The sequence below is a fragment of the Plectropomus leopardus genome, chromosome 23 (genome assembly GCF_026936395.1).
Source record: "Plectropomus leopardus strain MGB_pleo_1.0 chromosome 23, ASM2693639v1, whole genome shotgun sequence".
Taxonomy (NCBI): domain Eukaryota; kingdom Metazoa; phylum Chordata; class Actinopteri; order Perciformes; family Serranidae; genus Plectropomus; species Plectropomus leopardus.
The window spans coordinates 23259005-23282410 of NC_142198.1; the positions used below are offsets into that span (position 1 = coordinate 23259005).

Genomic DNA, 23406 nt, shown 5'->3' on the forward strand with positions numbered 1-23406 from the left:
TTTGAATGTGGAGTTTACAACAAACATTCTTAAATTTAAATTAATTTTTTTCTTTTTTTAATTTTTTGGGTAATGATACTCCAGCATAATTGCATAATTTAAAAATAAATAAATGTAATTAAATAATTTTAAAAAATAAAGCTAAAATAATTTTATAAATTCTATCTATCGATTTTTAGCACTTTTTTCCAGGTAATTTTCTTGTTTTTATATTTATATTTTTATTTATTTTTGTTGTTGTTTGTGGAGTTTTTGTTTGTGTGCCTTAAATGCACCAAACACTCGCTGAGGCTTAATGAACGTCTTTTGTGCTGTAAAAGGCCAAACTTGTGCTTACCTGGAAAGCTGCTGCTTTCTGCTTCCTGAAGTCCACGTTCAGTCTGAAGTTTATCATCCGCTCAGTTTCACTCAAAGTCTGGACGAGGATCCGCTGCAGGTCGTCCGGCTTCCTCGCCTCCGCTCTGAAGAGAGAAAAGAAAAGAGAAATCTATTTGTGCTGTTGTGACCGCGTTTACTTTCGCCGCCTGTTTGAACCCGCTGCTCTCTTCCTCTACACGTTTCTCAGCTTTATAGTTTCGTCTTTGGAGAGAACGAAGACCGTCGGCCGTCCTCAAATTGAAACTCTACAAATTTTTCTAAAAAAGTCTGGGTTTTTTTAAATGTCCCATCTTTCCAAAAATGACCACACTTCTAAAAAAACGTGCTTACAATAAAAAATATCCAATTTTTTATTAAAAATGTCACCACTTTCTTTTTGTAAAAACGTTCTCGCTCGCTCTGAAATCTTTCACCGATGTCCTCACATTTTAAATCTGTCCTCACTGTCTCACATTGTTCTCACTTTCTGAAAATGTCCAAACTCCTAATAACGTCCCCACTTTCTCTTTCTTGGAGAGAAAGGACTCACACGCTCGCTTTCTTTCAGCCGTGTGTTTTGCGATGTAAGTGGTTGTAAATAAAGCTGGATGGAGAGTAACGAGTGTGGCGACTTTGCACGCCGCAGTGAAACGCCATCTGGTGCAGAGGTGTGATTAAACAACGTTAATCAAAGTATGATTAAGACGTCTTTAATGGAATCGAGCTTCTTTAATTCAGTCGCAGCGTCTAATAAGGTCACGGTGCTCGTTTTTCACCACAAAAAAATAAATAAAAAAGAATTAAAAGATGTATTTTCTTTAAAATTATCTTGATTATAAGATTTAGAAATATAGTTTTGGTTATGTTTTTTTTATTTTATTCTCTTCTTCTAGTTAAAGATCGAATCATTGTAGTTTACTGGCCAACTTCAACTTTCCTCTTAACTCACTAAACTTTCAATAAGTACTTTTATTCGTGAAGCTGCTCTTCAGATTCGGACAGATTTCGATGCACGCCGAGCGCTCACTCTGAAGGTGAACTGCACAAAATGCTCGGTCACTCTCATTAGCGTCTCCTCACATTATTTGCCGCTATCCTCCCTTAAATACATACGGGGTGAGGAGAGGCTCTCGAACTGAGCCTCCAGGTCGCTCCGCCTGATGAATAAATGACACCGTGACCACTGGCGCCGAGCCGAGCGCCGAGCGCCTTCATAGATCCGCCCATAAAGACTGCGGCTCTTAATTAGAGACATTAATATGCCGGAGGCGGCGGCGTCCAGTGATGACGTCTGTTCCACCGAGGATCGCCACGGCAGGTTTTTAATGAGGCTTTGGGTTTTTTGATGAATAAATTAGACCTGTAGCAGATGAAGATGTGCGCATCGTTTATGCAGAAAAAAACCTGAACACATCCATTTTTTTTTTTACAAAAACAAGGTGATTTTATTTCCACCAGATCTCAGCGCACAAATGCAAAGTCTTCCAGTCTTTTTTGGATTTCGTCAAATTGAGTTTTAAGTCATGCAATTTGTGACTCAAGTCTGACTTGAGTCCTACGCTTTGGTCAGGGGCCACTTTTTCCAAATGACCAGAGGTCAGGGGCCAGCGGCAGCAGCTCCAGGCATGTTCCTACAATTGTACGATATTTCAAGGATTTTAAAATTTAGGAGTTTTATTTAACAAAATATATAATTTATTTATTTAATTTGAGAATGTTTCTTGGATTTCAGGATGTTTCCAGTGTTTTAGGACATTTCCAGGATTTGAGTCATTATTAATATTTTGGGACATTTCCAGGATTTTGAGACATTTCTAGGAATTTAGGACGTTTTTTGGAATTTAGGAAAGTTCTAAGATTTTAGGTCCTATTGAGGATTTTTGGGACATTTCTAGGAATTTTGGACATTTCAAGGATGCTGAGACATTTTTTTGGATTTGAGGATGTTTCTTGGATTTTAGGACTTTTTTTTTTTCATAATTGCACATTTCTAGAAAGTAAGGATGTTTCTTAAAATATTAGGACATTTCTAGGATTTTAGGACCTGTAATGAATTTTTGGATGTTTCCAGAGATTTAGGACATTTCTAGGATTTTCGGATGTTTGATCAGTTTATTTTTATTGTGAATATGAGCGTGGTTGGGGGTCCAGCTGGCAGCCTATCAGGGGGCAGATTTGTCCCACAGGCCTGATCAGCATCACTACTGTAAACTTTACACTTGTGTTAATCTTCAAGTCCAAGTCTAAAGTCGTAATTGCTTAAACTTGTCTGACCTGAATCCAAGTATCACGTCTGACGGCTTGACAGAAATCAAAATACTAAAATGTTAATTGCAGTCACAGCGATGCACAAACAACAGGACCAAAGCGCATTAACGTCATAAAGAAAGAGCCCAAACAACGAGACAAATGCAAAGTTATGCAAAGATAAAAAAGAAAATAGAGAAAAATACAAACAGATAAGAGACACTAAAAGTTCTGCACGTCCCTTATTCTCTCACTGAAAAGTTTTTTTTTTCAGAAATAAAACAAAACAGAATCAAAGACCAAGTTTAAGTTTAATTCCCCGTGCACCAGCGTCTTTCACAAAAATGAGATTAAAATAAACAAAACAGCAACAAGTAACATCCAGAAGGAAAAGCTGATATTAAATCCTGCTGACTACATCCTGTCCTCCTCTGTTTGCATATTTATCGTTCTGCCTGTGTTTTATTCATTGAATATATTTTTAATTTAGTGCTTTAAAGCAGACAAACACAGACGACTTTTCTACTTTTCCTCCGAGCAGAGAAACTTCCTTAGACACACAGCATTTTGTTTTCCGGAGTTACTTTGGTTGTTCTTCCATATATCATTTTGACTCCTCGGGATAATAACTGCAGAGACCTTTTATCGATGCTCTTTGGTGACTGACCACAAGACAAAACAAGACAAAAAAAGAGGAGGAAGTAAAAGATAAAATAAAATCAAACAAACAAGACAATGACTTAAAAAACTGCTTAAAAATATAGAATAATTCTTTAAAATATATATTTCTGACAATTATTTCTGGACATTTTCCTGATTTAAAAAAAAAGTTCTAATTTTAATTTTTTTAATTGCAATTTTGCAGGACACTACCCAAATCTGGAGTTCAAAGGTTGATTCACGCATGAGACGCGTCTGAAAGCAGCACAAGAAAAGTGATGACGCTCAAGGTTTTCAAGAAAAAACATTTTTAAAGCTCTTTTTTGTGTTTATAGAGAGTTGCCTGAACTTTAAGAATATTCTGGGAAGTAAAAGAAATCATAAAAACTTAAAATGCTACTAAAAACTTTGCATTGTACTGATTTCAGAACATTTTTAAAACCAAAAATTGCTTGCTAGGTTTCCACCATGCTCTCTGTAAACCTGAAGAACTCTTTCTTCCAAAAGTGAACGCCAAAGAAAACTCTCGGTCGTACGGAGAACCCTTTCGAGATAGCTCGACGAGAACCTTTTTTAACCCGTATTTCGGAGAATGAGGTCGTCGCTTCAGAACATCGCTCGGCTGGTTCAGCGGCTGTTCAAAGATCACTTTGAAGCTCGTGCGACCAAACGAACACTTGAGCCCAGAAGCAACAATTTCAGGGCAATTTCACACAAAAGGAGCACAATCACCGAAGAACATCAATAAGTGGTGTAAACTGCGGCTCGCAGAGTATCCGAGGGATCATTTCTCCTCCATTACGCCTCAAATAGCTTCAGATAAACGCGGTCGAGGGAAGATGATTGTAAAGGATTGCTGCATTTTTCTTTTTGTTTGATTCTGTTCGTTTTGCATGAAATGAGCGGTGGAGGAGAAATGAAAGGGGAGGAGACAGAGACCGGAGAGTAAATTAGGGTTTCTCGTCATTGTGTAACAGGATTACTGGCGGTGAAACACGAGAGGTAACGACGGCGCAGAGACCTCTGATGCTTTCCATCAGCTGAGGGAGCCGCTCGCTGCCTCCGTCCATGTGTCAGTCTGTCAGCAGATTAAAGGGCTGCACAAATAATACCAAAACAAATCAGCAAGAAACTAGTTGGAATTTTTTTTTTTTAGAAAATTACCGAAAACAGCACATAAAACGAAGCACACGGTCTCTGAGGGCGATGAATGGGAATCACTGGATGTTACAGCTGCAACTGATGAATACTTCCTGTTAAATGATAAATAAATACTTTGTAGTGCATCAATAAACACTGCAACTTTATCCTGATCACCCAAATAAAGCGACACGTGTCGGTGACAGCGTAACACGTGAACGTTAGCGGCGCGCTGCTCGGCTGCGGTGCACGCGGTAAACACGGGAAATTCTACTTAGCTCAAACTGTGTCGGTTTCATTCATTCATTTAAGAGAAAATCACATCAGAAAGAGACATTTCATTTTGTAGCTTTGGCATGAAGACAGACAAATGTGCTCGAGCACACACACACACACACACACACACACACACACACACACACACACACAGACAGTATAGCTAGCAGCTGATTCTCGTGAGGCAGGATTAAGAGTCGTTAGCATTCATGAGGGTAAAGTCATTCTTCACTACTGTCTTAATGTCACACCTCCCACTGGGGTGTGTGTGTGTGTGTGTGTGTGTGTGTGTGTGTGTGTGTGTGTGTGGCTTCATTACATAGGTGTGTGACCTTACAAATAAAAGCAGGATTGACCTCCCCTTCAGGGCGGCTTTGGATGAAATATAACCACACACACACACACACACACACACACACACACACACACACACACACACAATATATACTTACACACAGACTCCCAGAATGCACTGCACTGTATCAGACCACTAAACACTCTGACTGGCGGGTGACGTGATGCGAACGCGGCTCTGAAGCAGATTAACACGATTTGGTTTTTTGGTTTTTTGGTTTTTTCTTGTGTGTCGTCTTCGACGTCGCAGTATAATTTCGTGTCTTTTTGGTCATTTTGGATCTCCTCCTCCTTCAGCCCTTGTCAGTTTTATTTCTCTTTGAGGTAATTTTATGTCTCTTTTTTGGGGTTTTTATATCTTGTAGTTATTTTTTATCTCTTTGAGGCATTTTTTTCTCTTTTGAGATTATTTTGTGTCTTTTTTGGTAATTTTGTCTCTGTGATTGTTGAGCCCTGTTTAGTTGTCTATTTTATTTCTCTGTGAGATAATTTTGTCATTTTTGTGTCTTTTTGTGTCACGCAGGTCTTTAAAATCTCTTTGAGGACTTTTTTTTTCTCTTTTAATATAATTTTCTTTTTTTTTTAAATTTTGTGTCTTTTTTGGCCATTTTGCATATCTGAGGTTTCTGCTCATTTTGTATCTTTGAGGAAAACTTGTATCTGTTTTGGTTGTTTTTTCGTCTTGATGTCGTCATTTGGTGCCTCTTAATGGTTACTTCGTCTTTTTCAGTTGTTATTTCGTTTCTCTTCCGTGGTCTCTTAAATAATTATGTGCTGCGGCGGCGCGTGAAGCTCTGGACTCTCCACAGATTACATCCTGCTTGTTTAAATGCATTTGACATCTAATTAAAAACTAATTATTAAAGGCCTTCTGTCGTACGAGTGCTGATGTAGAATATTCATTGTTAGACATTTTTTATGACGATTTGGAAAAGACTCTGATAATTATCACAATTACAACACTGTTTCCGCAACCCAACCTTTCTGCTCCTTATCTTCCGCTTCCCCCGAAAATTAGCATCTGAAAAGGTCAGCTCTGTTTACTCTGATGTCCTTAAATGAATCATCGGCTGTCTGTGTAATACAGAGCGAAGTGCGATAAGTTGGGACAGAATTTACCATCTTTAATCGTCTTACTCATCATTACGTAATGTAGGGCAGCACTTTTTCTATTTCGGAGCAGGAAAATGGTATTTTCAGCCGCGATGCTTCAATAAAAGAGAAAAAAAATCAATCAAGAGCAGCAGAGATTAAAAAGAGAACAGAGTGTGTGTGTGTGTGTGTGTGTGTGTGTGTGTGTGTGTGTGTGTGTGTGTGTGTGAGAGATGACTCAGCACTGTTTTCAGTTCAGTGCTGGTGTGAACCAGCACACAGTAAATGGAGACACTCAGCTGTGTCATTAACGAAAGCACTCAGACAGACAGACGTACCGCAGTGTGTGTGTGTGTGTGTGTGTGTGTGTGTGTGTGTGTGTGTGTGTGTGTGTGTGTGTGTGTGTGTGTGTGTGTGTGTCGTGTCTTAATGATGCCTCAGGTTCGGACCTGGCAGGTAAACAATAAAACAAACTTCTCCAGAAAGTAAATATGCACCAAAACATCTACTTTATGACAGGAAGTTATGCCATTCTCCATTTCCAGAATAAAAAACAAAAATAAAAGCAGGAAATAACTCTGGAAGAAAATATTAAAATAATAATATTTATTTTTCTGAAGTCACTTTCTGCTGCTTCTGTTTTATGGCCTGAAGCTGCAGAAACACAAAAGCGGATTATGATTATTATTTTTACGATGAAAATAAAACCTCATTAGTACAAAGTGTCTTTTTGTTCTCCGACGGGCGCGGAGCTCGAGTTATTTCACGACTCAATAAAACAGAGAAACAAAAGGACCTGAGCGTCCATAAAAAGCTCATTAAAAGCGAAAAAGGAAGAACTGTTGTAAAAGTTAATTTCTTTGTGCAGAACGACTCTGATGAGCCGCGGAGTGACGCGGCGTCCAGCTGGACGAAACTACAACTTTAACTGTCTCTCAGGACGCTTTTACTTTGGTGAAGGGATTTAATTGCTCTATAAAAAGTTTCCTTTTTTTTCTGTCCAGCTGCCAAAATCCAAATTGAAGAAACTTCGAGTCAATTAATTCTCTACATGAGCTTCATTTAAAATACAACTTTAAATAGATGTATTTTGTGTATTTTTCCTGCTTTTTCCTTTAAGAAAATATTCCATCCAAACCCGCAGGTATAAAAAAAAAAAAAAAATCAAATTAATTTAAAAATATAAAATAGACATAATAATAATAAAAATTTGCAGATAAAAAATATCTGCAAATTTTGGGCCCAAACAATGTCGATTTTGTTTTCTGTAAAAATTTTGGGTGACTTTTTAAAGAAAAAACAAGGTAATTTTTTGGTGACTTTTTTTTTTTTGGAGAGAAAAGGCAACTTTTTCTGTTGAACGAGAACATTTTAGGGGCGACTGAGAGCACTTTGACAAGATCAAAAAAACTTCACAAACCACAGATTTTTAAAACAAAACTTTTCAATGTTAGAAAAAGTTTGAAAAAAAAGAAAAGCTCGATCACATAATTTAAATGATGACGTCACGCAGAGCCGGTTCAGAGCTGCTTTGGATGGTTGAGATAATTTGGTGAATTATAATTAGTGTGATAATTATTTTCATTAGTCGTGTGAACAGCTCAGCGGGAATGTGGTCTTTTTCAAAATAAAGGCAAAAAATGAAATACAGAAAATATGTCACATGATTGTGGTAAAAGGTGAGTTTATTATATTCCAGAGATGTAGGCGTTTTTCTAATTATTTTGTTGCAGTTTTTATTGTATTTATATTTATATTTACTGTATTTATTAGGTTTATTAATATATATACTGTATATGAGTGTAAATATACACATTCACACACTTTTCTACTTTATTTTTTGTCAGTTTAAAGAAGCGAGGTTTTCTCAGGCCGACTGTGAATTTGGTAAGACTTAAAGTTTGCGGATTGGAGGCTGCGAGACGGTAAATAAAAAACGAGCGGCAGCAGAAATGAAACAGAATGAGCATCAAAGCAGGATGAGAGACGGAGGAGACACCTGGAATAAAACATGCTCGCTGCCTTTCAAACTCACATCAAACAGCTTGTTGTCCCGACTCGTCTCCGTCCAACACTTCCAAAAAAATAAAAAAAGTACTCCGACACGACTTCTCATCCCAAAACGCGACTGTTATAAAGTTATGAATGAGGCTAACCTCCTGCGCCTGTTCACACGTGTGAAGAAAGAAGCCACTTCCAGCTTGTTGGAGGGATTATTGTGACCTTTTCTATTAAAATCTGCACATATATCTGCATATTTCGATGCTACATTTACAGTTTCTTTAACCCTTCGGGTCCACTTCAATATTACACATACTTGTATCACTCAATATTATACATCAATATTATTTTCTACTTTCATTGAGTTTATTTATTTTTTTAACCAATATCTGTCCTAACAATAAATATATATATATATATATATATATATAAAGTCATTTTTAAAAATATACATATTTATAATATTATTTGCTTATTTATGTGTTTGTTTTAAATTTTCCCTTTCTTTGTGGTTGTGGGCTTTTTCCTAATTTGGGGCTCATTTTTTGCACAGGTTCCTCCTTGCATTCTTCTCACTTCAAAAAATAAATAAATAAACCAAATTTCTAGAAAACTGTTTTTTTTTTTTAAAAAAAGTTCAGTGAATATGTCCAAAAGAATATTTTTATCAGTATCATAATTTTACATTTTAAATTATTTTGTGCAATTATTATAATGTTAAAGGTTTTGTTCAGGTAATTTCCTTGTTTATTTATTAATGCATTTATTAAATTTTACTTTCTTGGACTTTTTAATAATTTTTTGCTCATTTGTGGGTCCTATCTTCTGAAGTTGCTCATTGCCAAGAAATCAAGCCCATTCGCTCAGGTTTAAAAGGGTTAACATAAGTCTGATTTTACGTTCTTAACTTGTAGACAAATATTTCTGCACTGTAGTATTACTCCCGTTACTGCAGTAAAAAGTCATCCATCCCTGAGTAAATATTCTTTATGAAGATTCCTCGGCTGAATCGACAGAAGACATCGACACACAAACAACCTCAGATGTGAGTAAAAAGAGCTGCGGACGGGACGGGGACGGGGACGGGGACGGGGACGGGGGCCAATCACAGCAGCCACATACAGGATTTAAGGACTTTTCTTTGATTTAAGGACTTTTAAAAAAACTTTTAAGACTATTTTAAAATGTTTCAAGGAGTTTAGGACATTTCTAGAATTTTTGGACATTTCTATGATTTTTGGACATTTCTAAGATTTTAGGACATTTCTAAGATTTTAGGACATATCTTTGATTTTAGTTAAAATTTCTCAATATTAAGATATTTCATGGATTTTTCAAAGATCCTCAGGTTGTAGGACATTTTTAGAATTTCAAAACAGTTCTCGGATTTTAGGACATTTCTAGGACTTTGGGACCTGTCCAGGATTTTAGGACATTTTTAGGATTTTTTTGACCTTTCTATGATTTTAATACATTAGTGTCTTATCTAGGACCTCTGTCGGGAGTGTGGGGGATGGAAATAAAGATATTTTTTTTAAAAAAAAGAGATTTAAAATAAAGATATATAAGAGAAGACTGATGCAGCAGCACCACAAACAGAAGAAGTAAAATAAACATCAATTATGATATAACATCTTGGGAACTGTCAGATTGTTGTGACTTATTTCCACACACACACACACACACACACACACAAGCACACACAGAGCGATAGTGTGTGTCGGCTTCATTAACATTCATGTATTCTGACCATTTGGAGAAATCATTTATTCAGCCAAACTGTATCTCAGCCTGTAGGAGGTGAAAAATGTCTCTCACTCACACACACACACACACACACACACACACACACACACACACACACACACACACACACACACACACACACGCACACACACACACACACTGAGGGGACTTGTGTGTCTGTGAGGACCATGACAGATATAATGAATTCCAGAGCTTCTAACCTCAATGTAAAACCAATGCAACATTAACCCCAAAACACACCAACACTCACAGATGTCTCTTGAAAGAGTGAGAAAAAATGTCTTAAATTTACATAAAGCTGCTCACTTTCTTAAAAAAAGTAAAAATAAAAATCACACTTTCTTAAAATGTTCCACTTTCTGTTTAAATCCCTTTTCATAAGAAAATTTAAAAATAAAAAAAGATGTTGTCAGAGTCAAGAAGAACCCCACTGGAACAACCCGAAATGTCCACACTTTCTAAAAAAGTCCCCTTTTTCAAAAGACATTTCTGCTGTTGGTTTGAGTCTGAAAATAAAGAAAAAATACAGAATTTACCAGAGTTATAAATTTAACTTCAATGTGTTTTTAAAGGAAACTAAATCATGAATACGTTAACGATGCTTTAGCTTCCAGTCGAGGATGTTGTGCTGAAATCAAATGAACAAGATGTGAGGGAGTTTTAGTAATGTGTGTGTGTGTGTGTGTGTGTGTGTGTGTGTGTGTGTGTGTAGATGAAAACTAAAAACCTATTAAATGGAGTCTGATTATAATCCGGTCTAACCTCCCCAACACTGTAGGTCATCTTCTCATCTTTAAATCTCACACACACACACACACACACACACACCATAATACATCATATTACATAATTATCCTCCCGCTGTGTACTCATCAGCTCCATCTCATATCGACTGCGTGTGGACGTGTCTCAATATTCATATTCAAATTCACATTTCATTTCATCTTCTGCTCAGAATAAACGTTTAAATTCAAGCTCATTTAAAGTTTGTTATTCAATATCAATTAAATAAAATAATTTACAACTACGAAATTATGATTTCTTAAAATGCACTCTACTCTTGAGAAATTAGATACATTTTTAAAAGTCATTGACTATGTCTCAAAATGTTTTTTTTATGTTAGAAATAATTAAATTCTTAAAGTGGGTTCATTTTAATTCAGCAGCACAAACTGATTGACTTTGTATGAGCCCACTGGTCTCCTGTCTTGTGCACATTTTGTTTTATATTTTGTTTGTTTTTACTTCACTGCTCATTTTCAAATAAAAACCCGTAGACCCACAGTTTAGTGTTGTTTTTTTCTTTTGAATTTCTTTGGTGATTTTATGAGGAAAAGTTTTGGGAATTTTTTTTCTCTTTCAATTTTTAAAGAAACATTTTGGCTTACTTATTTATTTATTTTTTTTAAGTATTTATTTTTCTTTTATTTTTTGTGATTTTTAAAGAAAACATTTTGGACAATTTTTACAGACAAAAGGCTTTCATGACCGTACCAGTCCCGGCATTGTTGTCTCATTTGTGGTCTGATAAAAAAAAAAAGTATATTTATTAAATTATGTTTTATTTTGCTGTTTTCCAAACTACCCTAGCTACAGTCTTGTTGCTATGGTTACAGATTTAACGTTGCGTCTGACTATTAAACACCGCGTTCTCTGTTTAAGAAAGAACATTAATTGTTGAAAAGGAGGTAAACTGGCTGGAGGGACTTTAAGTGGAGCACAAATGTAGAATATAGATTTTAAAAATCTAGATTTTTTTTTTAATGCATCGGCACCAGTTTCAGGATCTATAAGATCCACCGGCAGAGCGTCTCATCTTCCTCTCTTCCTGTGTCCGTCCCTCCCTCTTTCATCTCTCTGAATCAGCTCATATGTAATTACAGCTGCGTGTTCGTCCGTCCCTCTCTGACATTAAAGGACACACGGCCGTCCTCCCGTCCGCTCCTCCGCAACGAGCTCAAGTATTGATCATCCCATAGATCAGCCGATCGATCCCGCTGACGCTCTGAAACCACGACGAGGCGGAGAGAATGATCGTAACTATCGACGCTGAAGTACATCGGCCAATTAGGGCCGAGGCGGGTGGGATAAAGAGGACGAGTAATTAAGATGCAGCAGACGAGCGAATTAGCCTTGACAGAGGAAACTCAAAATATTAAACATTATTTTAAAGAGCTACGGATGGTAATGTGACCCAGAATTCAAATTTAAAAGGGAAATAGAAAATTAAAAGAGTAAAAAAAATGGGGGAAAAATATCAGAATGACTAGGCCGCAATTAATTTTTTTTTTAAAAAGTAAAGTGGACAAGGACATAAAAATAGAAATGACAAATATTTAAAAATCGATGCGAAATTAAATGTGCAAGGAAAAAAAATTAAAAAGAAACATTTGTAATAAAATCTCATAATTGCTTTTACCTTTTCATTCTTTTTATCTCCCAGTTTTTCCAATTCACAATTTAATTTGTCTTTGAAGAGACGCGTCAATAAGCATTTACATTTAAGCTTTGTGATTTTCCATTATCTTTTTTTTCTGCAATTTCACAGCACCCTTTTTTCATTTCAATAAAATGAAGATAAAATTATCCTCCAGTTAATAAGAAGATAAAACCCAGTCGCCAGAATCGCCTGTTTTTTATGTATTCTGTTTGATTCATTTTCTGTTTCTGTGCAAATAAATAAATAAATAAATACATGATGACATTGTTTTGTATTTTTTAGTGATTATCTTCCAGTGCCTCCAGAGTTTATTTAAACGTTGCTAATTCTGATTTTATTATCACTACAGACGGATAAATGAGGTGCACAAATGTTCTGCCTCTCTTTAATTTTTTTTAAAATTTAATTTAATTTTCGATTTGTATTGCCGTCTTGCTCTGTGTTTGTAGCTCGCATCACGATCCGTGGTCTGGAGTAAATAAATGTGAAAGTGCACGGTGTGCCGCGGTGCTCTGCGGGGTTTCTCCCACAGGAAACATGTTGGTTGCGGTGGTGCTTAATCAGCGAAACACTACGTGTCATAAAAGTCGAATATTTTCTTCTGATGTCAGCAGAGGCGCTCTTGATTTCGGGCGAGGCGGGGCACCTCCACTCTGAAACGCAGCTGGACATTCGGCACGGGAACATGGCGCTCCAGTTACAGCCGCCGCCTTAAATTTCACTAATTACGGGAAAAAAAAGATCAGTCGAATAAGAGCACCTCTGATCAGACGAAACAAGCTCGGTCTGACAGAAATGTCATTCTGTTTGATCAAACTAACAAATGTGTGATCGGCTCTATCAAACGCCCATGAGCTCACATTTTAACGCCGGCTTACAGATATCTATATTTTAGAAACATCAATGCAGATTCTGCCGGCTAACTTGAGTTCAGTCAGAGGTGAACTTTTAGTCTTAAGTCTAAATGTTAATAATGTTAGAAATGAGTAAAAAGTAGAAGACAATTAGCTGAAAACTTGTAAATTAAAAAAAAAAGACAAAAAGAGAAAAAAAAACAACCAAACAAACCAAAAAAATGCTTTAAATAAAATAATTCTGTATCATAAATAAATAAATTAACTCTAAATAGTTTTTTCTCTAGCTTTTTCTGTTTTCCCTCCACCTGACTTTAAATTTTTTTAAATGAATCTTTATTTTTTTTTCCATTTGTGGAATATTTCGTACAAAGTTGCTAATCACCTATTTCCCCATATTTTTAAAGAAATTGCACCAATTTGCTCACATTTTAAAGGTTTAAATACTTGTGAAAAGCATCTGAAAGGACTAGAAATGTGATGTTGCTCCAGGTTCCAAAGGGTTAACCCTTTGAAAAGAAATTACTTAATTTAGCAAGAAATTAGAAAAAAAGTACAAGAAATATACCTGAAATCTGAATTTTAGTATTCTTTTTTTAAATGACAAATGAATTAAAAATAATAATCAAAATTTGCCAAAAGAAAAATGTCATTTATAATCATAACTATTTTATTGCTTTTCCCTAATTTTTTTCTTTTATTTCCGTGGCTTTTTTTTTTTTAAATCTACTAACTCTTTGTAGTTCCTCGTACGTTTCTTAGCAAGTTGTTCATTGCCTTTTCGCTCCATATTTCAAAGGGTTAATGTCAAATATGAATGTGACAAAGCAGCAAAGACTACGTGTGGTTAAACGTGAAAGGAGATGAAGCTGTTCAGATGCTCTTGTTTGCAGACGTCAGTTTGCTCATCTTTTCTCTGCAGATGCAGTTTGGCGCTCGTTCCCACGACAACGGCTCTGATTCTCCTCCGCGCTCCTCGACCCGCGGGGATGGAAATGACCTCATCAAACAGATCACAGGCTGGAAAGTGCTCTCAGAAAAAAAAACTCGGCTATATTTAAGCTGCTCCACCTTGCAACAACCCTTCAAGGCCTTTTTTTTCAGATTCACAAACTTTCAAGGCGTTGTGGAGGCCTGGGAGTCCCGCAGGGTTGGAGGTCTGAGGCTGAAGGGTCTGGATTATTCAAATCCTGCTTTAGATCTGTGTACTCTGGTCTGGTTTATCCTGCGGGTGCTGGCTCAGCTCCAGCTCCCGAACACATTCAGAGCCGGCTTTTGCTCTGTTTGCAGACCCACAATGCAATGCACAGAGGGAAAACAGGGAAGCTCGGCTCGGTCTGACTGCTCGAGGGAGAACTTTGAAAACAAAATGAAACCGTTAAATCCGACGATTAATCTTTGGAATAATATTTAAATTCTTTGAGACGTCCATCTGCACACGCACAGCATCACTTCCTCTCTGAAATCCAACATTACGTGTCAGAGTCCGTGTGAATGTTGTTTTTCACTTCACGCCTTGAATTTATGGTAGTTACTGTCATTAACCCTTTGAGACCTGAGCGAATTGATGTCTTTCAAAAATATATTCAAAAGGCAATGAGGAGAAACGTCACAAAGATGTGAAAAATAACGGTCAAAAGTACAAAAAATTACCTGAAAATGAACGAGAAAAAAGAAAAAGAAAAATAGAGCAAAAGAGAAACAGACAAAGAAAAGGCCAGGGCCCGGTCACAGCAGCCCCACAGGATTTTGGGACATTTCTCAGATCTTAGGACGATTCTATGATTTTTTGCTGTTTCTACGATTTTAGGACGATTCTGCAATTTTTGGATGTTTATAGGATTTCAGGACGTTTGTAGGATTTGGGGACATTTCTAGGCTTTTAGAAAGTCACTCGGATTTTGGGACATTTTCAGGCTTTAAGGATGTTTCTTGGATTTTAGGACGTTACTAGGATTTAGGAAGGCTTTACGATTTTAGGACATTTCCAAGACTTTAGGACATTTTCAGGATTTAATGGACATTTCTCAGATTTTAGGACATTTCTAGTACATTGCTAAAATGTGAGAACATTTCTCAGGTTTTTGGACGTTTTTATGATTTAAGGACATCAGTGTCTCAGCTGTGTCCTCTGTCGGGGGTGTGGGGGATCCTCCTCTGGCTCTATTTTGATCAACAGGCTCTATTTTGATGCTGTTTTATGCCCTCTGGCACCTTATGGAGACTAAAAGGACAAAAACTATTCACGGTGTCCATTACCTTATTTTTACTGTGAATTAGAAAATGGTTGGGGTCAGGGGCCCTGTCAGGGGCCGGATTTGTCCTGCGGGCCTTCAGTTGAGTATCACTGGAATGTGTGAAGACTGCCTTGTGTTGACTGACGAATTAAAATAAGTGCCTTTTTTATTTCAATTGCTTATTAAGAAGAAATGTTTAAAGTCCTGTATTGGTTTTTTAATTGATCATGCAATCAATGGAGGAAATATAATTAGTTACCCAAATTGCGATTTGATGACTCATGATGAATATTGATCTGTATTATCCGAGCACGATGACTGAACTAAGAATGACTCGACTTTCCGTTTGGTTTTGGATGCAAGCGTCGGTGCATTGTGTTGAAACATGACACTATATGAAATACCTGCACTCACTACGCACGAAAAAGCAACAATTCTCACCCAAGTCGAGCCTTTCAAAGGAATAACGTTAACCAGGGGATTAGCTAGCGGAGGTGTGGTTGAATTTTATGTAAAATGGAGTCGTATATGGATCTGTGTGTCAACAAACATCAATCTCCCTGAAAAACTCCAAGGTGCCTCCTCGGAGAGATTGCTGGCATCAAAATTCAAACTGCACCTCGTCTCTGTTTACACTCTGTCACTGCACACTTTCTCTACGCGCCGTATCTCCCTCCACATGATTTGCAGTCTGAACATGTTCGTATTTCTTCAGGGACAAAGTCTGGAAATTAATCCCGCTGCAGGAGCCTGATATCAGAGCGGAGAGCCGAGCCGCTGTCCACAGCAGGCTGGACGTTCGAATCACACCTTTATTTATACGAGAGAGGTGACCGAGCGTGAACAGTGTTCATCGCAGCAGCCCTGCTTCGCAGATCCAGACCAGCTGCCAAAGTCCAACACTCATTTTTACAAGTTTCTACTGTAATTTAAGGTCACAAATGCTCTGCTTCTGCTCATTTTTTGTTAGTTTTTTTTCTTGGAAAATTAGTACAGATTTCTCAACCCCTTAGCTCCCTAGCTAAGCCCTAAATTCCTAAAATTTGAGAAATGTCAAAAGTCATAGACACATATGAAAATCCAAAAAATGTCCTAAAACCTGAGAGGAGGTTTGGGATTTGAGAAATCTGAGATCCAAGATTTTAGGACATATCTTGGATCTTAGGACATTTCTGGGATTTTAGGAGATTTGTTGAATTTTAGGATGTTTCTAAGATTTTAGGATGTTTTTGGGGTTCTAGGAGATTTGTTGAATTTTAGGATTTTAGGACAAATGGGCTTAGCTAAGAACTCTGTCTGGCGGATCCTAATATTGTCATTGTCGTTAGCATTATGTTTAAAGCTTTGTTGTGACTAATCAGCCTCACAGAGCTGTTGACTGTTCGTCTCATTCAGTGAGTCTACATGATATCAGCAGATTATTTGGCTGCAACAGAGCTCATTATTTCTAATCATCTCCACCTTCAGTCCATTAACACCAGGTTTTACAGATGCACAAACCATTTAAACTGCTGGTGTTTTCAGCTAATGGGCTCAAATATTTCCTTGAACTTCTGGTGATGTTGAAGGAAATTGAACTTAGCTTTCTAAAAGCCCACTAATCATTGTTTGAATGGAAGCTGATGGAGGAAATCACATTTGTAAAGAAAAGGAGGTTGAGATCTGGTCCCCGAGGGGTGAAAGCTCAACATTATTAGTATCAGCAGACAGAGTTGAGCAGACAGGATCTCACCGAAACAGAAAGTCACCTCGGGTGGATATCTGCAGATAATTAGACGTGAGAACACTGGGAGCGACGCTGTAACAACAAATGAGGAGGAGGATATGCAGCCTTCAGCTTAATGAAGTGTGTTTTCCAGACAGACCTGAAATGATTCAGGCTTCAGGCGGCAAGACCTCTGACGGCACAATTACATCCAAACAAACATCTGACACCGCCGACAGAAACTGCCGCTCAGACTGCAGCAGACACCGGTAAGAGCGTTTCTCAGGAACATTACAGAGAGCCGTATATTCGCCCGCCGCTCGTGGGTGAAATGGAGTATTTGAGTTCATTAGAGCTGCCATCAGCGGGCCACAGACTGAGAGAAACCCTCCCATCAGCCATTAATGCTGAAAAAACAGCAGAGGCAATTTGTAGGTTAAAAGCCAATAAATCCGCTCATAAAGATGGCTTCCCATCAGCACAACGCAAACCTTCAGGGAGGAGCCGAGGTCTTTAGTCCCATCATCCTCACTCAAACAGAGCCGATCCAATACCATTACGGAGAGAGGACTCATCAGGACCGCCGCAAACTGCCCGTCACAGCGGATTCAGTGACGTTTCAAAAGTCTGGCACCAAGCGCCAACACCCGCCCGTCTGGACGTTTACAGACCGAACCGACCAACAAGTACAAAGCACCTCATCAACCGCTGGCAACAATTAACTAAATACACAAACGGCCCAAAAATGAGCAAGACATTGGTATAAAGTTACAATAAAATTACTTGAAAATAAAAAAAAAAGTAAGACTAAAACAAATATAAAAATACAAGTAAATGACGCCAAGAAAGCGCTTAAACTCTTTTTTATCGGCAATGTAATTTTAAATATATAATTAAGAGAATTATAAATCTAAAAAATATGATTTTCTGTGTGTAAAATTTCAGAATTTATCTCGTACTGAATTTTTGGTAGCATTTGAATTCTGCCTTCATGTGAACTATTGCAGTCTGTTGGAAAATGGCATCTTTAAATATCAGTTTTTCACTTCTGGAGCAAATCAATCTTTGTAAAACCAAATTATCGACATCTCGATGCTGTTAGGATGACTTCTATAAACTCTCAGAGTTTAGTCTTGAGTGAATTTTTGGTGGCAGTTTGAAATCTGCCTTTCCATGCACAGACAGCTGATATCCTGCCCCCTGCTGGTCGGCTCTGTCAGAGTGTGAAGCGTCTCTGGTTTCTCTCTTGGAGCTCACTGGGATACTGACCTGGTGTCTGAGGTTATGAGTTCGAGCCTCATGTGATGCAGAAAGTACATTTTGATGCAGAATAGTTTATTGTCCTCCAAATCGTCTACTGCTTGCCGCTAAAAATGCCCCGACCCATTACTGCACCGCAGCTACAATTACACTGAAACATATTTTCCAGGTCCGGGTCAATAAGTATTATCTTGTTTCATCCCGTTTTTGGACAATTTTATCTCATCGGTCAGCAGCGAGAAGTCTCAGTAACAAAACCAAGATTGCCACACGTTCAGTCGATGCTTCACGAAGTTTAAATCCAGATCAGGAAACCTCTCCTGCTCCTCAACAGCGCCGATACTCACTAAGCTTCTACCGATCAATACGGGGAAATGTGGGGGTGCTGGCACACAACGAGTCTCATTGACATTCCTGTCCTTTGTCACCTGATGACAGGCTTTAAGTATTGATTACATATGGTGAGGTGGTTATTGATGGCTGAGAATTGGCAGTAAAATCAACCAACCCGTCACTGATCCTCGTTTGAAAGCTACAAGAAGGTATTTAGTGTCAGCGCAGTGATCAGCTGCCGAGATTTATGGGTTTTAAATGTAACCTCCCGGCTCAAACTCTATTTTAATGCTGTTTCCATCGGTCATTAATCAGTTGATCCTGAGGTTTTTTGTGATAAGTGTTAAGCTGGAAGGCTTGTGCAGGAACTGTGGTGTTTTTTGAGCCACTGGAGGGCTTTTAATGTGAAACATTTGTGCGGGAAGTGTAGTGCAGGAGTTTAATTAACGGTAACTCATCAACAATCAACACAAGAGCAAAGCAGAGCAGAGATCACAGAATTTTTTAACAACAGTTTTCCAGGACTTTAAAGGCACATTTTAAGGTCCATACATTCATGAAAACAATGTGTTTTCTTCGTGACTATATAATAATATCAATATTAAAAATTCAGAACAGGATAAGAACTGAATATTAATATAACTCAGGGACTGTTAGTTATTTATGAGAGGGGAGGGGGTGGTGCAAAAAAGGGAAGACGTCATCATTTTTTAAAATTATTTTGACTGTAGGTGAGGTGCATGCAACTTTAAATGACTGTATTTTAAAGAGAAAAAAGGGGTCTGGAAGGATACGTCTTCTTTTTATTCTTTAAAAATTTAGGGCGATTTTTAAAGATAATGTTTTGGCCTTTTTTTAAAAGTTTTCAGTGATTTTTAAGGTGAAAATGTTGTCTTTTTTGGCTTTTCGTTTTCTTAACATAAAAAACAAACACCAACAGGTGCTGACAAATGCTACAACCATTATTTGTACAGGTTATTGCAAGGACTTTTCTACTTAAGATTGCTTTTAAAGAAAAAATACAACCACAATGGAGCAGGTTTGCAGCAGGTGGTAAAGCATGCTGACGTACTGTATTCCTACTGTGGCAGCAGTACAGTGGCATGAACAGCATGGTGTGACCGTTTCAGCCGGGCGTAATTCAGTGTTTTGCCATAAGGAAAGCATCTTGTCCTTGTATCAGCATACTTTATTAATGCAGCTGCATTGTAATTCAGAGCTTGCAGCTGCCATCTGCGTGTGTGTCCGCTGGCTAAGTGAGGCAGCTGCTCACCAACACACAAGGTGTAACAGCATTTTACGTCTACTCTTAATCTAAATGTACATGCATATATTTTGCATTTCTTTGAACAAGATGAACTATTTTGCTTCTTTATTCTTTTTTTCCGGGAGGATTGCAGTCACGAGAATTAGATGAATGCAAGATCACAGTGACCTTGACCTGTGACCGCGAAATCCAGTCAGTTCATTGTTGAATCCAAGTTGACATTTGTGCTAAATTTGAGGACATTCTTTCAAGCCCTTCTTGAGATATTGTGTTCACGAGAATGACTCAAAGGCAAAGTCACAGTGAGCTTGACCTTTTTTTGTCAATATTTAATCGTCAGTCAAGTTCAAGTGGACGTTTGTGCCAAGTTTGAAGAAATGTCCTTAATGTGTGCTTGATATACCATGTTCATGAGACAGAGATGGATGCCTTTGACCTTTGACAACTAAAATCTGTCCAGTTCATCTTTCAAGTTTAAGTGGCTGTTTGTCAAATATAAAGAAATTCCCTCCATGCGTTTTTGAGACACTGCATTCACAAGAATGGGATGGACACAAGGGGACAGTGACCTTAACCTCTGATGAGCAAATTCAAATAAATTTATCTTTGATTCTAAGTGAACATTTGTGCCAAATCTGAGGAAATTCCCTCAAGCCGTTCTTGAGATATCACGAGAATGATCCAAAAAAGAAATGAATAAAAAATAAATAAAAATGATCCTGTTAAAAAAACAGATTTGACTCAGAGCCTGAAAGCTGAGAACTTCACACAGGTAGGGAACGCTGCAGGATGGTTGCTCTGGATTTCATCACCTTTGTTAGTTGTTCCTTTTTTTGTCTAACCCACAAGAGATTAGTTAACCCTCAGCATGTCCTCACAAATTTAAATCCACACACGAGTGCATCGCAGTCTTGTAACACAGCAAGATTTTCAACCCTATTACGCACGACTGCTTACCTTCATGAATATGCATGATCGTAAACATCTTCATTAATATTCATGAGCATGTCGCTTTTAATGAATATGCATCAAAACACGTAACCAAAGAGGAAAACAAACACTGACCTGATCACAGCAGCTTTGAGTGTGTGCGTTGTTGTACAGTCTGTTCACGTCTCTCACTCACACATGGTCGCCACCGCACTCGAGCGTCGTCCCTGGCGTCAATCCGTCGCTAATTGCTGTTGGGTTTAAGATGACCTTTGGTTGATGGGGTATTTACATCCTGATACACACACAATGATCACACGTTAGGACTCAAACCAAACAGCAGATTAACACACAAACACACACACACACACACACACACACACACACACACACACACAGGAAAGTTATTATGAAGTGTTTGAAGAGGGAAGGACGATCACACGCACTGACCTGGAACTGATGTTAATTGGTCGGTTGTGTCCATCACAGAGCAACGAGGCGTCATGACTGAAATAAACAAGGACATCTGAATCATTGATGATGTCATTATTCTTGTGACATAAGACGCAGGAAGACAGCAGCAGTTATTAAGAAACGTTATTTATCATGTAGATTCACTTTGACCAATAACAGCTGAAGTTCGCCTTCAGTGTCGCCACAGTGAAGAAAAAGTATGAAAAGTGAGTAAAAAGTGATGCTTTAAATGACATTGTGTCATGTGATCTGGTGGAGAACTATCAGCCGAATCTGTACAGCGTTTTATTGTAAGTGAAGGCTTGTTCAAGATGTTTGTGCCAGATTTGAGGAATTTTCCTCTTCACAAATACGGGACAAAGGAAGCCACAGTGTAACTGACTTTTCACCACCAAATTCTTATCAGTAAACTCTCGACTGTGGACGTTTGTGCCACATTTGAGGAAATTTCTTTAATATGTTCTTGATATATCATGGTGACGAGAAAGTGACAAACACCTTTGATCTGTAATCACCAAAATCTAATCAGTTAATCATTCAGTCCAAGTGGATGTTTGTGCCAAATTTGATTAAAGTCCCTCGAATTTTTCTTGACAATATCTCATTCACGAGCATGAGACAGAAGAGGCCACACTGACCTTTTCTGACCACCAAAATGTAATCAGTTCACGACTGAGTCTAAGTGGATGTTTGTGCCAAATTTGAAGAAATGCCATCAAGGTGTTCTTGAGATTTCGCTTTCACAAGCATGAGGCCAATGCAAGGTCACCATGACCTTGACCTTTGAGTACCAAATTCTAATCAGTTAATCCGTCACATCATGTGGATGTTTGTGGTAACTTTGAGATATTTCATTAAGGCCTTCTTTAGATATTGCGTTCAGCAGAATGAGACAGATGTAAGGTTACACCGGTCCTCCTTTTGATGCCCATTGCCTTCTTACCATGTTTTCGGAAAGATTAAGCCAGATTAAGATTGCTTTGGTTTCAAAGGGTTAAACTCCACATTCGTTTGGATGAAGGAATTAAAGCAATCTGAATAAAAAAAGTTATTTTTATTTTGGACCATCCGTAGATTCAACTTCAGAACAAATCTGATATTTACGCAGAGACACGTGGAATAAAAATAGATCTCAAGCAGACCAAAGACATATCGTCCTCTTACAGTAAGTGTGTGAGCTCAGAAAAGCTTCCTCCTGAGCGAACACGGTTTAATGTGACGATGTGACCTGCAGATAGTCAGAAGACACACGCAGGAGGCGAGGGAGCGAACAATACTCAAGGACAAACATAAAGAAAACATACACAAAAACACATCCATACCAAACAGCTGAGCCCTGAATCGCTCTATCACACCGTGACATTTTCCTTCAGCGCTATCTCCTCAGCCAATCACAGGAGGGTTTAACCAACAAAGGTTAACCCGAAAAGGGTTGCCACGGAGATGAGGGAAGAAAGAAGAAAAACAAATGGTGATACATACTTCTCTTCTTCACGTGTTTTACAGGCAGTCAGGTCACTCGGAGGGACGGACCGCCACGGCTTCGGAGTCACAGGTCCGAGTCCGACACGTAACCTTTGTCATGTGTCGTCCCTCATCAGTCTGCCATCGGGCTCCTCGTTGATCTTCTGCCTAGTAACGAAGAAATGCCATTAAGGTAATGTCAGATAAAGGTTCCCGGGTCGTCAGCAGTTTCTTATCAACTTATTTTGGTTTTCAAATCTTCTGCACGTGTTTTATGGAGTCTGGGAGGAAACAATATTTGGTGTGCACAATTTAACTCTTTTTTGCTCGAGAGCTCTAAGCTGCCGTACAGGCGTGCATTTTTTCCAAAGGCCAAAGTCTCTGAAAACACCCAAGAGGAGAAGCTGAAGTCTAGTTTTCCCTCTTGAATCACAATATGATCAAAGATTTCTGTGAGATTTTGTACCCAATTACACCAGATTTACGCTGCTTACCCCGTCTTTAAATGCGGCCGATGCAGGACATCCCGGTTGTGTCCCCGTCTGTGA

At 38.2% G+C, this 23406-nt stretch overlaps 1 long non-coding RNA gene across 1 annotated transcript; it reads right to left on the bottom strand.

Moving 5' to 3' along the window:
* Positions 1–354: 354 nt before the first annotated feature.
* Positions 355–23022, bottom strand: LOC148185786 (uncharacterized). Its single transcript, XR_015775691.1, has 4 exons — positions 22877–23022; positions 21371–21427; positions 21056–21215; positions 355–461 (listed from the first exon to the last, which is right to left on the bottom strand). It is a non-coding gene; the product is annotated as an uncharacterized LOC148185786 (long non-coding RNA).
* Between the last annotated feature and the right edge of the window lie 384 nt (positions 23023–23406).